We start from the raw sequence: 8,730 nt of genomic DNA on the forward strand, positions 1-8,730 counted from the left end.
GTTTATTTATCATGAAAAGAGGTTTGTTCTCACAAAACAAAAGTGTATGCATCTTTAAGATTACTCAAAATTGTGAAAGTTTGCAAACATTGAGTGTGTTTACCACATGTCAATTAAGAGACTGCAGATACTGCGCCTGTAGTTTTTTCTATTACTGAAGAGTTTCCTTAGATATTTCAAACAAATGATTCTGTGGATTTAAATTACACACCGCAAAGTGACAAAAAATTAAAATAAACGATGACAGTCATCCAAAATACAAACTTGTGCAAGATATTTTAAACTTAAGTAGTATTAGACTGAACAATTACCCAGTGTAATCACTATCTAGTTCATAATTCAGCTCTGGAGAAGAGTCATACCAGATTCAAAATGTTAATCCAATTTCTCTCTACAGATACTGCCAGACCTGCTCAGTTTTTCCAGCATTCTCAAATGTTTGAGATTTCCAGTATCCACAGTATTTTGCTTTTAGATACAGTAGCAAGTTTTGAGAAGATTTGCAGGTTAGCTTGAGGTTCTGGATGTAGGTTTGCTCGCTGAGCTCAAAGGTTCTTTTTCAGACGTTTTGTCACCATACTAGGTAATCTCATCAGTGAGCCTCTGGTGAAGCACTGGTGGTATGGCCTGCTTTTTAGGTTTAACCTACACACAAGTAAAAAGTGGGCCATACCACCAGTGCTTCACCAGAGGCTAACTGATGACGAAACATCTGAAAAAGAACCTTCCACCTCAGCAAGCTTTTGATAAAGTACTTCGTAATTCATATTTTAGAATATAACTTTTGGTTTTAGGAATTAAATTTTTAACAATGACAATTCTCTGACTGAGAAACTGATAAAAACAACCGTTAAGTAAACACAGTTTAAAGAAGCCTGGAGTCCGTTATACTTCAAACAGTTTGGGGCCATATTGGCGTGAAGTTAATGACTAGAAAACCAACAGTGTACGTGACACTGACAGTTTTTCGAGTAAAAGATAAATTCTTCATGTGGTCTTACAGAATTAAGCAAAGTTTTGGAATTGAAAGGATTGTATTTCTGCCTAGCAACAGGCAATGGATCACATTGCTATTGAGATGGGTGGAGCTTAGTGAGATTCTTTGTTCTGAGTCATCCCTGAGAAGTCAATTAGGTCATAGCTATTGGACAGTGTTTGGAAAAGCTGCTAAGAGACTGTTCATTTTTCTTTCATAGCTCATAGCTCCTTAAAAGTCAAGTAATAAAGCCAGATCTGCATCAGAAGTACCAGTAAATACTATTTATTGTCCATGATGCAACTGAATGTGTTTGGGATTCAGTGTTAGAAAATTAGAATGGAGGAAAATATTACTGAATATGTATTTAACTGGAAAATTAAGAAAGAAATCAACAGCCCTTTCCAAAAAGTGTGTTGTTCTGCAAGTTATCAGTTTGGTTGTAAAGTAAAACCACAACAGCTATTGGAAACCAAGAGTGTTTTTTTGATGTTTTAAGCCACTGCACAGGAGTCACAGGAAGTTTCATGATGGAGCTATGGAATCCAGAGTTGAGAGATTAGTAAATGAATTGGAAGTTAATTTAGCCACTAGCAAATGGAAGGACCTCCATGAAATCTTCCGAATTAGTGAATGGCTGGAAAACTGAAGAGAAATCATGTGTGACTTTCAGAGAGCTGTGGTATACGTTCTGGGCTGGTCCTAGTAAAGGTTGAGAAAGGCAAGGGCAGTGGGGAGGAAGATCATGAGTGTAAAGGAGTGAATTTAAATGCAAGTTTTTATAACCTGTAGTGTTAAATTAATCATGCTTAGATGTTTAGTTTTTGATGATAAACAAGAAAGTTCATTTTTGTTTAAAAACTCTTCAGTTTTGTTCTATCACTTAATTGGTGGTTATTTGGATTTCTTCTTCAAACATCTAAACATGTGGATTTCAATATTAGGCAAAACATAGATGAAAACAGAGTTTAGATTAGAGTGGTGCTGGAAAAGCACAGCAGTCAGGCAGCGTCCCAAGAGCAGGATAATCGACGTTTCGGGCAAAAGCCCTTCATCAGGAATTCCTCTAATCTAAACTCTGGTTTCCAGCATCTGCAGTCCTCACTTTTGCCATATAGATGAAAACAGCAGAGACTCTGTTCACCTTTAAATGTTCTCATCAACCTGTTCATAGACATTATTACTCACCTGTGGGATAGGTGGGATTTGAACCTCTTGGCTCAAAGGAAGACACACTACCATTGCATCCCAAGAACCTCCCTGTTCACGTTTATAATGAATGACCCAAGAATAAACACATGAAATGTGTGAAGTGCTATCACAAATGAACTATGGGTTACTGACAGAAATCCAAAGTGATCTATAATTCTAACGTTCACCCCATAGTCCTGAATTTTCCACCTCAAACTTTGCTCAATTTATCCGTTAACAGCGACATCTTGCAGTTCTTTGCTTTATTTAAATGTAGCAAAACACATGCTTGAAGATTGCTTGCTTCAAAAGACCCCCCCCGCGCTTCCCTGTTTTCAAAAGCCGCCCTTGTAAATTGTCAAGGCTCTCCCCCTCACTCGAAATGATGGATGTGAATAAACCAATTGTACTAGTCGATTAAATTTCAGTCTATAATTCACCATCGAGTATCACTTATTCTACATGTGCCCACTAACTGTACGCCTCTATTTCAATCCAGACTCTGCTGAGAGTGTCCGTTACTCTACATATAAACCCCAGCGGAATTCCACGTAACAGCTGAGTAACGCTGGAAACCAGGATAAAGATACGACTGTTTTTCAATTGGAAAACATTTTATCGTATTACAGGATTATAAACAAACTGTACGGAGGTCTGTAGCGTTTAACAATAACTGTCTACTATCATAAAGATCTGGTTAATTGAAAGTTAAAATTAGTGGCCCGTTTGAATGCGGGATAGTGTGTGACTTCTGGTGGGCCCCACAGAAAACAGAACAGCAGCCGCCAATACCCCCGTACACGTGCAAATGACCCCAAGGCAGTCAGAGGAGCTGGAAACAGGCACCAGGTCACACCCATTGAAAACCTTGGAAATTGCGAAGGAAAGGCGCGACTCTCACCCCTTTACAAAAATAAATACAACACTCAGAATGAGCCCTCGTTACCAAGGAACAAAAGCAAAAACGTAACTGGAGGGACCACAATATTCCCAGGTCAACCCTTGACCGCGAGGTTGGGGGTGCAGGTTAACAATGTTCGGAGCTGGGTGAAACGTTGAATAGATGATGGAATTGACACAGCTCCGTTTGCTGGACTCTGCCTCCCTCCACCCCGTCGGCTTTTTCATGGGAGGGAAGGGGGTTACTCGGGAGCAAGGAAAGAAATTAAAACTGGCAGCACTCACCCAGAAACCAGTCACAAAAGCTGCCCGTCCGACCTGCCCATCTCACTCCGTTCACTTCGCAAGTGAATTTGGGAGATAAGAGTAAAAAAAAACTTCTTGCAAATTCCTGCTCGCAACTATTTCAGAGGGTTGGCTTGGACGCATTCAAAACCAGAGGGAGAGGGAGGATACACATCCTGGATCTACCAAAAAAGCATTAGTTAGCCTCCAATGAACAGGGTACACGTTTAAAGGATGGTAGTATAGTGTGTATTCATCATATTGTGTGGGTCAAAGTTGTTTTTCTTTTTGTAAAATTAGTATTTTGCAAAGACCCATTGCTGCTTCCCCCCCTAAGGCTGTGATGCTGATGGAAGGAACTTCATTTACATGAAGATTAAGGGTTGACATCAGGATTTTGTTACAGTGTATCATTCGGCGGGGAAAGGTATCAATTTATTTTTAATTATTATTTTCTTTCTGGAAACCGATTAAATCTGGAGGAATACCGTTACAGTCGAGCCTCGAATGTGGATGAACCTTTTATGCAAAATGACAAATCGTGTCGCCAGAGAATCTTTCCAAGGTGGGCTTCAGATTCCTACATTTTTTTTCTCTTCATTTTAAATGCTGCGTTTAAATGATTAATAACTTTCTTTCTGTTCGGTCGGAAGAGACTTATTTCGGATACATTTCAGGCAGTTGTCAGACTGAGAAGACGTATATTTTATGTGTGTTTTTTAAACAATTAATTGAAGGCGCGCTCGGTGTCTTTCGCTGTTAATTTCTCGGATCCCGAGAGAGATGGCAATGTCGATGCGGCTATCAGTCGTCAGTTTATTACTTCAGTCCTCTGAAAACTCTGCTTTCTGTGTGTTGAAATCGGAACATTTCTGTTTTAACATTGTAACCCCCTCCCTCCACCCCCGCCAGTCTGATCTCGTTGTTTCCGAGTGTAAATGATCAGGTTTGCGAAATATGCATAAAAGCTGCCACCCTGATTAAATCCCCGTTTAATGTTGGGTTGATATTTACACATCGGCGGGGGGAAGGGGGAAGGACTGGGGTTGGGTTTATGCTGCTAACTTTTAAGTTTGATCTGCCTCCATATTCTCTATGGCGAATTCTGCCGGCTGCCTGAACTCGAACAGATCTCGCCTTGGATTCTCCCTCCCTCCCTTCCTTCCCCTCCTCTCCCCTCCCCTCCCCCTCAAATCTCTTCAGGGGAGGGGAAAAAAAAACTAATTATTTTTCTCTCCGTTACAGACATGGATTCTTCATCGCCCTCAACTTTCGACTCGGAGGTAATTCTATGACATTAATTCTAAAAGGTCCTTGAGCCTTCCTACGGTCGGAATTTAGAGTGGATTTTTGTTTTTAAAAGTGATCGATTTCAGTCGACAGTCGGATCAATTTCATTCCCATAGGGGTCCGATTATATACGTCGCGCCATCTTGTCAATTTACCATACCTGTATGTAATTTTTAAAGACCCCTTGTTAATCAGAGCAGATAGGTTTGTGTTAAAATGTGTGTCTGGCCGCCTTGCTGTGCTCCCATTCGAAGTTAGCAATCTATTGTTGCGGGGTGGTGGGGGGACATTTCCCCTTTAAATCAGTGCTGTCCTTTTTCTTTTAAATTCCCTCCCCCTCCAAGAGCCTGTTCTTCAGGGATCGCCAATCCCGGTGTGTGTGTGTGTGTGTGTTTTTTAGTGATGAATATTCGCCATCTTGCCTCTGACCCGTCCCTTTTTTTCCCCCTATCCTTCCCTCCTTCCTCAAAAAGGAATTTTATTTTCCTAATTAACCGCCCCGCGCCTCTTTTGACCTCCTCCACTTCTGCCCCGAACTCTAATCCCGCACACTTCGATTTCATTAAACCCAGAGTGTTCCTACTTTTATAAAAAAAAACAGTTTTTATTAAAAAATGATGTTTCTGCACGCGAACGTGTCCCGCGAGGAGGCCTTTTAATTTATAGCTAAATGGAAAGGTTTTACTGGTAGTAAAATGTATCAATTATACAGAATGACTCGGTCCCTTTGTTAAATGGTGTTATGTACAGTCAATTGGGGATGTTGTATTCTGGGTAGATGGACCCCTCCTCCCCTTCCCGGACTGTGGATTATCCGAGATACATCAAACTGAGCTTTAACAGCGAGCAGCTCAATCCTGGGGACATTTGTAAAATCCGAAAGAGCGGTTGCCACAACAGCCCTACTTTTTGATCAGTGGGACGAATTATTTTTTTCTCAAATGGGCGAAACGCGCGATCTTGCTTGAAGTGACAATTCCGGCTAATAGGTGGACTATCGGGGTTTAGATGGCAGAGGTCAAACTGTTTTCGTATCGCCTACATTCAAGTTTTCCAGACTACGACCTTCAGCCCCTTGCACCCTCGCCGGCAGTAATCCCATTCCCGTCTGTTGAGCAAAATTCTAAGGCAGTTTACTACTCACCAGTAGAATGTGATGCTGGGTAGGATATAGTACAGTCATTCCGGAGGCTTGGTGCCTGGAGTTAAATTGGACACTCAGCTCCTGATCTGACCAGGAGGCAACAGAACCGAAGAGACCGTTCAGGCAGGTAAACAAACTGTTGTGTGTCCCCTTTACCTAAGAATTGCACTGAAGTATTTTCTAATATAAAGCCCAGTTGCCAGGAACAATTGATTGCCTCATCAGTGTTCCTCAAGAGACGTTAATTTGAAAGAGTTTGCCCAATCTTTGCAAAATTTCTACTGTACTAAGTGCTGCACATTATTCTATTTGAGCACTATGACTAACAACAAGGCCATCCTTTTCTTTGATCTGCAGTGTCTATGGTAATGGGGCCAAAATTAGATTTAAATCTTGAAAAATTACTTGAGACTCCGAGCTCAAATTGTTGACTGGCCATCCGTGACAGACCTCTGTGTACATAAACACTGAACCAATCATCCAGTTATTCAGACCCTTTGGTCCAACCAGTCCACGCCAACTAAACTAAACTGTTTTCACCGGCCTACACTGGCCCATATCCCTCCAAACTTTTACTGTTCTTTTAACTTATCCAAATGTCTTTTAAATGTTGTAACTGTACCTGCATCTGCCACTATTTCTGACAGTTCATTCCACACACAAACCACACTATTTAAAAAAAAAAGTTGCCCCCATGTCCTTTTCAAATTTCTCTCCTCTCACCTTAAAAATATGCCCCCTAGTTTTGAACTCCCCCACCTTTAGGGAAAAGACTGTTATAATTCAGCCTATCTATGTGCCCCATGATTTTATGAACCTGTCTAAGGTCACCCCTCAACCTACTACACTACGATGAAAAAGGTAGTGAGCTTTTTTAGCCTTTCCGGTCTATTTTTATATCTCCAACCCGTCAATCTCGGCAACATCCTGGTTAATCTTTTCTGAACCCTCTCCAGGTTAATAATATCCTTCCTATAACAGGGTGATCAGAATGGCACACAGAGGCATTACCAAAGTCCTGTACATTCTGAACATGACATCCAAACTCCTACATTCAAAGGTCTGAGCGATGAAGGCAAGTGTGTTAAACGTCTTCTTAATCATCCTGTCTACCTGGAGTGCAAATTTCAAAGACTTCTGTACCCCTAATTCTGTCTGTTCTACAACACTACCCAGGGCCTCCCCTACCAGTCTATCAGCATCCACATCCAAATGATCATTAGCTGCTATTTCTGCTACCTCCAGTGACATGCTACCACAGACACCTATTTCCCTCCCCACTATTGTCAGCCTTCCACAGGGACAGTACCATCTGGGACATCCTGGTCCACTCTGCTGTCATTCCCAACATTCCACCACAGCCTCATGGCACCTTTCCCTGCAACTGCAGAAGGCATGACACCTACCTGTTTACTTCCCCCCTCCTCCACATCCAAGGGCCCAAATTCAACTTCCAGGTGAAGCAGCACTTGACCTGCACTTCACGCAGTCTGGTCTACTGCATTCGTTGCTCACCAAGTGGTCATCTCTACCTTGGGGAAACGAAGCATAGACTGGGTGACCGCTTCACAGAATACCTACATTCTGTCTGCAAAAATGACCCTGAGCTTCCAGTTGTCTGTCCCTTCAAAGTACCAATCGTTCCCTGGCCAACATCTCTGTTTCAGGCTTGCTGTAGTACTCCAGCAAAGCTCAGTGCAAGCTGGAAGAACAGCACCTCATTTTCCACTTCGGGACTCTGTAGCCCTCTGGACTCAATATCAAGTTCAATAACTTTGGGGCTTGAACTCTCCCATGTCCTTATCCGGAACCCACATATCAGGTTTTCTTAACATAGTCGGCTATTATACACAACTCATTGTTAGCCATTAACAGTCACCATTAATAGCTATTCACCCTCCTAGCCAGATTGTTACCCATGCCTTTGTCCGTCCAACTGTTCTCTCTCTTTGGGGTCTGTCCCCACCTATCGTTTACTCCTTACCACCAAACCCCCACCCCCCACCCTATCTCCTGTATAAAAACTGACATTTTCCGAGCTACCATCAGTTCTGAAAAAGGGTCACTTGATCCAAAATGTTCACTCTGATTTCTCTCCACAGATGCTGCCAGACCCACTGAGCTGTTTTAGCAATTTTGGTTTTAGCTTTGATTTACAGCATCTGCAGTTTTTTTTGGTTTTAATTGTACAAGTCCTGCCCTTGTTTGTGTTATCAAAATGTGATACCCCACATTTATCCAAATTAAACTCCATCTCTGCTCCTCAGCCTACTGACCCAATTTATCAAGATCTCTTTGTAATCTTAGATATCCTTCTTCACTGTCCACTATACCACTAATTTTGGTAAAAAGGTAAAAGTCAACTGCAAACTTAATAACCATTCCTCCTATATTTTCATCCAAGTCATTTATATAAATGACAAACAAAAGTGGACCTACACCTGTATTACACAGGAAAACAGCTTTAGAAGAATGTTTTCAGTAAACGTACAGTGGCAGATCTGTACCCATAGACACTGAATCCCTGTATTACTTAGCTGCAAGTAGGATGAAAATTTCATCTACTACTAAACATCACTGAAATTTTGGGGATGACAATGCAAGAATTCCACCTCTCCCAGTCATAGTATCCCTGTAATCCACTACTTTACTATTAGATGATGGTAGAAACCGGTTGATTTTAAACAAAACTGTTCAAACGTTGAAGCTTTGCAATATTAGTGATCATAAAGCAATATTAATTTGCATACCAATGACCAGAGTACAGTGGTTGGTTTGTCTGTACCGATTGCACAAATTCACATCTAACCTTACTCTCTTTTGCTCTCTCTTCTCCCCAGGATTATACTCCAACAGATAAAAGGTGTAGGACAGTCGAAGATTTTAATAAATTCTGCACGTTTGTCTTGGTTTATGCTGGTTACATTCCCTACCCTCAAGAAGT

The 8,730-nt window shown here is 41.5% G+C and overlaps 1 long non-coding RNA gene across 1 annotated transcript; it reads left to right on the top strand.

Annotated features, from left to right (window-relative positions):
* Positions 1-3,740: 3,740 nt before the first annotated feature.
* On the top strand, positions 3,741-8,729 carry LOC122547291. Its single transcript, XR_006310958.1, has 3 exons — positions 3,741-3,917; positions 4,598-4,635; positions 8,627-8,729. It is a non-coding gene; the product is annotated as an uncharacterized LOC122547291 (long non-coding RNA).
* Position 8,730: the final 1 nt, after the last annotated feature.

Source organism: Chiloscyllium plagiosum, unplaced genomic scaffold (genome assembly GCF_004010195.1).
Source record: "Chiloscyllium plagiosum isolate BGI_BamShark_2017 unplaced genomic scaffold, ASM401019v2 scaf_8066, whole genome shotgun sequence".
Classification (NCBI taxonomy): domain Eukaryota; kingdom Metazoa; phylum Chordata; class Chondrichthyes; order Orectolobiformes; family Hemiscylliidae; genus Chiloscyllium; species Chiloscyllium plagiosum.